A 9969-nucleotide genomic window follows, 5' to 3' on the forward strand; every position below is an offset into this window, starting at 1 on the left:
TTACACAAACAAATCCAGGAAGCAAAATATCAACTATACAGGGAGATAGAGGTTATAAAAAAACAAACAAACAGAAATCCTAGAAATCCAGGAAGCAATAAACCAACTTAAAAACTCAATTGAGAATACTACCAGCAGAGTAGAACACTTAGAAGATAGAACATCAGACAATGAAGACAAAGTATTTCAACTTGAAAGGAACATAGACAGCTCTGCAAGACTGTTAAGAAGTGCTCGCTTCGGCAGCACATATACTAAAATTGGAATGATACAGAGAAGATTAGCATGGCCCCTGCGCAAGGATGACACGCAAATTCGTGAAGCGTTCCATATTTTTGGAGCACAACAGACACTAGTATGGCAATATGTAAATCAATGGTTGTGTAACTGATGTGATTCTGCAATCTGTGTATGGGGTGAAGGTGGGAGTTCATAACCCACTTGAATCAAAGTGTGGAATATGATATGTCAAGAAATTTGTAATGTTTTGAACAACCCACAATAAAAAATTAAAAAAAAAAAAGACTGTTAAGAAACCATGAGCAGAACATCCAAGAAATATGGGATAACATAAAGAGACCAAACTGAAGAGTCATTGGGATACAGGAAGGTATAGAGGTCCAAACCAAAGGAATGAGCAATCTATTCAATGAAATCATATGAGAAAACTTCCCAGACTTGAAGAATGAGACAGAATCCCAAATCCTAGAAGCCTACAGGAAGCCGAATGTGCAAAATCATAAGAGATCCACACCTAGACACAATATAATGAAGATGCCCAACATACAGAATAAGGAGAGAATTTTAAAAGCTACAAGAGAAAGGAAGCAGATTACATTTAGGGGTAAGCCAATCAGGATAACAGCTGATCTTTCAACACAGACTCTGAAAGCTAGAAGATCCTGGAATAACATATTTCAAACACTGAAAGAAAATGGGTTCCAACCAAGAATTGTGTATCCAGCGAAATTAAGCTTCAGGATGGAAGATGAAATTAAAACTTTTCACGATAAACAAAAGTTAAAAGAATTTGCAGCTAGAAAACCATCTCTTCAAAACATCCTCGGCAAAACATTACAGGAAGAGGAAATGGAAAATAACAATGAAAACCAACAGTGGGAGGTAGGACAGTAAAGGGGGGGGGATAATCAAAGAGGAAAACAAACCATGTTTAGTAACATAAATAAAAAATATGGCTGGAAGAACAACCCATATCTCAATAATAACCCTAAATGTTAATGGCTTAAACTCACAAATTAAGAGACACAGGCTAGTAGAATGGATCACAAAACAAGACCCAACAATATGCTGCCTACAGGAGACGCATTTGATAGGAAAAGACTTACATAGGCTGAAGGTGAAAGGTTGGGAAAAATCATATCACTCATATGGACTTCAGAAACAAGAAGGAGTATCCATACTCATATCAAATAAAATAGATTTCAAGCCAAAGTTAATCAAAAGGGATAAACAGGGACACTACATACTGCTCAAGGGAACCATATATCAACAAGACATAACAATCATAAATATATATGCCCCAAACAATGGTGCAGCTATGTTCATCAAACAAACTCTTCTCAAGTTCAAGAGTCTAATAGACCACCATACAATAATCATGGGAGACTTCAACACACCTCTCTCGCCACTGGACAGATCTTTCAAACAAAAGTTGAATAAGGAAACTATAGAACTCAATAACACAATTAATAACCTAGACTTAATTGACATATATAGAATATACTACCCAACATCAAGCAGTTACACTTTTTTCTCAGCAGCACATGGATCCTTCTCAAAAATAGATCATATATTATGTCACAGGGCAACTCTTAGACAATATAAAGGAGTAGAGATAATACCATGCCTCTTATCTGATCATAATGGAATGAAACTGAAAATCAATGATAAAAGAAGGAAGGAAAAATCATGCATCACTTGGAGAATGAACAATAGGTTACTGAATGATCAATGGGTTATAGAAGACATCAAGGAGGGAATTAAGAAATTCTTAGAGATAAATGAAGACACAGACACAACATATCGGAATCTATGGGACACATTGAAAGCAGTTCTAAGAGGAAAATTCATTGCTTGGAGTTCATTCCTTAAAAAAAGGAAAAACCAACAAATAAATGATCTCATACTTCATCTCAAAATCCTAGAAAATGAAGAGCAAAACAACAGCAAAAGAAGTAGAAGGCAAGAAATAATTAAAATCAGAGCTGAAATTAATGAAATCGAAACAAAAGAAACAATTGAAAAAATTGACAAAACTAAAAGTTGGTACTTTGAAAAAATAAAAAAAATCGACAGACCCTTAGCCATGCTAAGGAAGAGAAGAGAGAGAACTCAAATTACTAGCATACGGGATGAAAAAGGCAATATCACAACAGACACTTCAGAAATGCAGAAGATAATAAGAAATAATTTTGAATCCTTATACTCCAATAAATTAGAAGATAGTGAAGGCATCGATAAATTTGTTAAGTCATATGATCTGCCCAGATTGAGTCCGGAGGATATAGACAACCTAAACAGACCAATATCAATTGAGGAAATAGAAGAAACCATCAAAAGACTACCAACTAAGAAAAGCCCAGGACTGGATGGGTATACAGCAGAGTTTTACAAAACCTTTAAAGAGGAACTAATACCAATACTTTTCAAGCTACTTCAGGAAATAGAAAAAGAGGGAGAACTTCCAAATTCATTCTACGAGGCCAACATCACCCTGATTCCTAAACCAGACAAAGACACTTCAAAGAAAGAAAACTACAGACCAATATCTCTAATGAACCTAGATGCAAAAATCCTCAATAAAATTCTGGCGAATCGGATACAAAAACATATCAAAAAAATTGTGCACCATGATCAAGTAGGATTCATCCCTGGGATGCAAGGCTGGTTCAATATACGGAAAACAATAAATATTATTCACCACATCAATAGACTTAAAAATAAGAACCATATGATCATCTTGATAGATGCTGAAAAAGGATTCAACAAAGTACAGCATCCCTTTATGTTCAAAACTCTAGAAAAACTAGGGATAACAGGAACATACCTCAATATTGTAAAAGCAATCCATGCTAAGCCTCAGGCCAGCATCATTCTGAATGGAGAAAAATTGAAGGCATTCCCTCTAAAATCTGGAACAAGACAGGGATGCCCTCTCTCACCACTTCTGTTCAACATAGTTCTCGAAACACTGGCCAGAGCAATTAGACAGATGAAAGAAATTAAAGGCATAAAAATAGGAAAAGAAGAACTTAAATTATCACTATTTGCAGATAACATGATTCTATACCTAGCAGACCCAAAAGGGTCTACAAAGAAACTATTAGAGCTAATAAATGAATTCAGCAAAGTGGCAGGATATAAAATCAACACGCATAAATCAAAGGCATTCCTGTATATCAATGACAAATCCTCTGAAATGGAAATGAGGACAACCACTCCATTCACAATATCCTCAAAAAAAATAAAATACTTGTGAATCAACCTAACAAAAGAGGTGAAAGACTTATACAATGAAAACTACAGAACCCTAAAGAGAGAAATAGAAGAAGATCTTAGAAGATGGAAAAATATACCCTGTTCATGGATAGGCAGAACTAACATCATCAAAATGGCGATATTACCAAAAGTTCTCTATAGGTTTAATGCAATGCCAATCAAAATCTCAACGGCATTTCTTGTAGAAATAGAGAAAGTAATCATGAAATTCATATGGAAAAATAAACGACCCAGAATAGCAAAAACAATGCTAAGCAGGAAGTGTGAATCAGGCGGTATTGCAATACCAGACTTCAAACTATACTACAGAGCAATAGTAACAAAAACAGTATGGTACTGGTACCAAAACAGGCGGGTGGACAAATGGTACAGAATAGAGGACACAGAAACCAATCCACAAAACTATAACTATCTTATATTTGATAAAGGGGCTAAAAGCTTGCAATGGAGGAAGGATAGCATCTTCAACAAATGGTACTGGGAAAACTGGAAATCCATATGCAACAAAATGAAACTGAATCCCTTTCTCTCGCCATGCACAAAAGTTAATTCAAAATGGATCAAGGAGCTTGATATCAAATGAGAGACACGCCGTCTGATAGACAAAAAGTTGGCTATGATCTACATACTGTGAGGTCGGGCTCCAAATTCCTCAATAGAACATCCATAGCACAAAAGTTAATAACTAGAATCAACAAATGGGACTTACTTAAACTAAAAAGTTTTTTCTCAGAAAAAGAAATAATAAGAGAGGTAAATAGGGAGCCTACATCCTGGGAACAAATCTTTACTCCTCACACATCAGATAGAGCCCTAATATCCAGAATATACAAAGAACTCAAAAAATCAGACAATAAGATAACAAATAACCCAATCAACAAATGGGCCAAGGACCTGAACAGACACTTCTCAGAGGAGGACATACAATCAATCAACAAGTACATGAAAAAATGCTCACCATCTCTAGCAGTCAGAGAAATGCAAATCAAAACCACCCTAAGATACCATCTCACTCCAGTAAGATTGGCAGCCATTCTGAAGTCAAACAACAACAAGTGCTGGCGAGGATGTGGGGAAAAGGGTACACTTGTACATTGCTGGTGGGACTGCAAATTGGTGCAGCCAATTTGGAAAGTAGTATGGAGATTTCTTGGAAAGCTGGGAATGGAACCACCATTTGACCCAGCTATTCCCCTTCTCGGTCTATTCCCTAAAGACCTAAAAAGAGCATGCTACAGGGACACTGCTACATCGATGTTCATAGCAGCACAATTCACAATAGCAAGACTGTGGAACCAACCTAGATGCCCTTCAATAGACGAATGGATAAAAAAATGTGGCATTTATACACAATGGAGTATTACTCTGCATTAAAAAATGACAAAATCATAGAATTTGCAGGGAAATGGATGGCATTAGAGCAGATTATGCTAAGTGAAGCTAGCCAATCCCTAAAAAACAAATGCCAAATGTCTTATTTGATATAAGGAAAGTAACTGGGAACAGAGTAGGGACGAAGAGCATGAGAAGAAGATTAACATTAAACAGGGATGAGAGGTGGGAGGGAAAGGGAGAGAGAAGGGAAATTGCATGGAAATGGAAGGAGACCCTCAGGGTTATACAAAAGTACATACAAGAGGAAGTGAGGGGAAAGGGAAAAATAATACAAGGGGGAGAAATGAAGGTCAGTAGAGGGGGTAGAGAGAGAAGAGGGGAGGGGAGGGGAGGGGGGATAGTAGAGGATAGGAAAGGTAGCAGAATACAACAGACACTAGTATGGCAACACATAAATCAATGGTTGTGTTACTGATATGATTCTGCAATCTGTATATGGGTTAAAAATGGGAGTTCATAACCCAGTTTAATCAAATTGTGAAATATGATATGTCAAGAACTATGTAATGTTTTGAACAACCAACAATAAAAAATTAAAAAAAAAAAGAATTAGTGAGAAGAAATAAGTTTTTGATCACAAAAGGGAAGAGAGTGCATGGTACAGCTGCAGGAGCATGGGAGATGTTGAGGTGAGAGTAAGAAAGTTCTATTTTGGTTGTTCATATTTTTCAGTTAAAAAGAAAGAAAAATTGTGATCCAGCTAAGCATAAAATTGACAGGCCTCATTGAAAGCTCATCTGGACATACAGTAACAGTGACCATTCCCAAGGCAATGGCAATCATGGATGAACTGACCATGACATGCTTTCTGCACTATTGCAGTGGTCTGATGGCAGAGCACACCAACATGGGTGGTATAGGGACTATAAAGGCCCTACATATATAAAGTATGGAAATAACTTTTCTTAACTAATGTCACAGAATAAAAAGTGTGGTTCTTGCATAGTGAGGGAGCTGAAAAGGAATGTAGGACAGCAAGAGGGGGACATAATAAACTTTGCCATAGAACCACTACTATCAAATGTATTTATCCTCTTTCTTTAGGTAGACTTTTTTTTTTTTTTTGCTTAAATATGGTATTTATTCTATCAGGTTTCATAGCAGCTGCTTCTGAAGTTTAGAAGTACTCCAAATAAGCTTTAGTGCCATTAAAATTTATAAATCTTAAATATTCCAGACCGGATATAAGGTGACTATTTTTGTCTCCATTTTGGTGTTACTGTGGATCAAACCCAGGATCTCAAGCATGCTAGGTCAGCACTCGACCACTGAGCCACATTCCCAACTCTGTAATGTTTCTTCTTGACAACATTGAGCATGACCAATTTCAATCTTCATGTCTTTGGATATACGATGATCTGTTTTATTGTTCTGTAGGCATCTTTCTAATTTTCTCCAAGTCCATTTTGCCATGAGATGTAGCTATAAATAAAAAGGTAAACAATTTCATTACATTACTTGCACAGAGTGTCTGTTCATCCATGCATGTGTTAAGAGAAATGTTTGTCTGACAATCTCTATACATTGGTCAAATATCTTTCCATGAGGAGAGTGCTGAGATGAAGTGATACAGATGAGCATGGAGGCAAATCAAGAGCAGGTCTGAGAACAGGTGCAAAAGGACAAACTTAAGATAAATAAAGCCACCCCTTGGGTGAGGACCTGCATTCGCTTCACCTCTACCCTTCTATTTCCACCAAGCTGTCAATGGTGGTCAGCTCCATTGGTCAACTGCAGATTCATCCCATGTTGACCTGAAAATTGTTCTTGTTTCCCTGGTCCTAGATCTATCTATAGGCTATGATTTGTGTTAGTTATGAGAGGGATGATGTGGAAAAAATGGGCATGGATGGAAAAATAATGTGGGACAGAAGGTCACTTTAATGTTTAGTGGGGAGAAAAGCCTTCAAATCACCTTTCCAAAGAAGGCTCCACTGCTTCATACCATGAGCAAAGGACAGATCAATATTTGGGTCATTATTAGGCAGGATGAGTCATCTCTCCTATTCCCTAAACCCACCCAAAGCTCTCCATTTGCAAGTTTTATGCCATGTGATTGTAAAATGCATAATAACAAGCCCCCAAACCTCAAGGCAGCCTGTGAGACTGCAATGAAAAACCAATACCAAATAAATTACTCATAAATAAAATTAAATGAAGTTTCTTCTTGTGCAAGGAAACCACATTAGAAGAAATGGGAAATAGCTAACTATAAAAAATAGATCCAATGACATTAATTCTCCCAAATAATCAAAATTAGAATGACTATTTTCTTGATTTATGTTACTATTTATTGCAAACCAACATGCCTCGTCCAGTTTAAATCTACAAGAGTCATAAAGGAAATCCTGGTGCATGTTCAGACTACGGTCCTCCTGGGATATAAACATTAACTATTCATGGAAGAAAATGGAATGATCAGCCTTTGGAGCTGTAATTCCCTTTATCTCTACTGTATATACATTCCAATGGGGTGATTATTCTAATCACTATGGTCAACAGCAAATTAGTTCATTTTAAAATTCATGGCCTACAAAGGTATCAACCCAATACTAAATTCCTAAATTAATGTTTACATGATGTAATATATACTCAAATTCAGTCGTGGTGCATTTAGAATGGGAGCAGTAGGAGGTTAAGATGTCAAGGTACAGAATGAGCCAAGTTCTGCAGACAAATTCTCACTGTGGTTCCCATTAAGTGGCACAATCCCTGGAGGAGAAACATGAACTCTTTTGTGGTTAATAAGAAGCTAGGCTTGAGGTCTTAAATTTCTAATGTTATGAAAAATGGTATAAACTAAAAACAATCCCTATATTTAATCTGTAATTATTTCCAGAAGAAAAAAAAATTCTTCTACCCAATCATGGACAATATCTTTTAAAATTCTATTCTTTGAGTATCCTACCTATGCTAACCCTCCTACTGGTTTTGGGAATGTTGTGGGGTGGGGATAATGAGTCAAACTGATCTATATTTTTTGGTATGCTCCTATATCTCTCTGTCTTCTTTTAATATCACCGTACTCCTGACTCTTTGCCTCTCCCCATTGCTCTCTGTTGCTCCTTGAATACATGAGCCATGTTCCTTCCTTGGGGCCCTGATACCTATTTTCCCTTTGCTTAGAATCTCTTCCCTTAAATACCCACATAGTTCACTCCCTCACCACCTCCTGGACTTGTGACAAGTGTTTACTTACTTGGCAGTCCTGTCTTGATATCTACTCAGCATTTATCAGCACTAAATTGTGATTCACACATAGAATTCATTTAGTGATGATTCTCCTCTATTATAATCTAAATCTTTGAGGCCAGAAACATTGTTCTGTTAGTTACTGGAGTCCTAGGCCAGAGACCTGAGTCTGGGGGTCCAACAAATCAGCTCTAGCTATTCACCCCAAACAGATGATGTTTCAGTCAGCTTTTTTGCTGCTGTAACTAAAAGACCTAAAAAGAACAAATTTAGGAGGAAAAGTTTATTTTGGGACTCACAGTTTCAGAGGTCTCAATCCAGAGACAGCTGGCTCCATTCCTCAGGGCTGAAGCTGAGGCAGAACATCATGGCAGAAGAGTAGGGCAGAGGGAAGTGGCTTAAGACATCAAGAAGCAGAGAGAATCTCCACTCACCACATACAAAATATATATTCCAAGACGTGCCCCTAATGACCCACCTCCCCTAGACATAATCTACTTGACTACAGTTACCATCTAGTTAAGTCCTTTCAGGGGACTAATTCACTGATTGGGTCAAGGCTCTCATAACCCAATCATTTACCTCTAAACTTTCTTGCATTGTTTCACAAGTGAGCTTTGGGGGAATACCTTATATCCAAACCATAGCAGATGAAAAAATGTAATGGTAAAAAGCAGGAGAGGAACTTTAATGGGTTCCAAGAAGACAAGAGACCCACATCCTTAATTCTGTCTTTGAGCGGCTGACAATGACTTTCACATTTTATAGAAAAGAAAATGAGGGCAAGGGTTGGGGGATTTACATAACTGGCAAAGCCCGTGGTCTTGGTGAGGCATGGTCTGATCCATCATTACTTCAGGATTGGTCAGGTGGGGCTTTGTCAGTGGTAAGAAAGTCCCTGTTGCCTCATGGGTAGTTTTGATTCATCACAAGATATCCATCAATCAGACCTAAGCTAAATGTTTAATTTTAAAACTAGGTGATGAGCAAAAATATACATGGATTCCAGCTCTATTATTATTTTTTAAATATTATATTTCCCTTTTCAGATTTAGCCCTGTTTTTCTCACTGGTTCATGGGTGACCTAGGCATATGTAGGCATAATGTCTGTACCGATGTTATATACCTACTAGCTAATCCAAGATTCCTTGTGACTATGCATTAAAATGCACCAAGATTGGAACCTCAGCAAGCTTGCATTTTTTGTTACCAAATTATAGCCTGACTCTAAATATTATTTTTTAAAATAATCTCTCCTTTAAAATAATGTATCTAGGGTAGTGGCTACTGAATGTTTAAGATGAAAAGCTTATGGAGGGTATAAAATAGATGGCTGACAACATTTGAACTCAGGGACAAATCTTAACATTACAGGATGTGAGGCAGAGAACCAGGTATTATATGACTCCTGAAGGGAGTTCAGAAAAGCATCTAGGAAGAAATCTTTCTAACAACAACAACAACATCAAACCAGAATTTGATCTACTTATCAGATTATTCAAAAAATACAAGAGACAGAGCACATTGCTAAATAAAACCACAGGACTACAATGAACAAAATCCATATCATAGGGAAATCTATATTGTAAGGAGAAAAAAAAGTGATAGAAAGGGGGAAACTATAATTAAAAGAGAAGTAAGTCTTCTTAGATGACCTGGGCATGAGGTGATTTCTCTCTGCCAGAAGGCCAGTTCACGTCAGCCTGAGGTCAGCACTGTAGCTAGGTCCACAAGGATGGAGGACTTGGTTTTCCATGTGTTTCAACTAAAACTGTCTAATTAGAAGGAGGAAGAAGAAGCAAGTAAAAGGGAGAGAATTAAGCAGCAGGTTGACCAAATATAATAATGCAGACCTTGTTTAC

General features: G+C 37.2%; 1 non-coding gene across 1 annotated transcript; it reads left to right on the forward strand.

The window, feature by feature from the left end:
- Window positions 1-230: 230 nt before the first annotated feature.
- LOC139705289 (U6 spliceosomal RNA) lies at window positions 231-337 on the forward strand. The gene has a single exon (XR_011707206.1). It is a non-coding gene; the product is annotated as a U6 spliceosomal RNA (small nuclear RNA).
- The last annotated feature ends 9632 nt before the right edge of the window (window positions 338-9969 follow it).

The sequence above is a fragment of the Marmota flaviventris genome, chromosome 3 (assembly GCF_047511675.1).
Source record: "Marmota flaviventris isolate mMarFla1 chromosome 3, mMarFla1.hap1, whole genome shotgun sequence".
Lineage (NCBI taxonomy): Eukaryota > Metazoa > Chordata > Mammalia > Rodentia > Sciuridae > Marmota > Marmota flaviventris.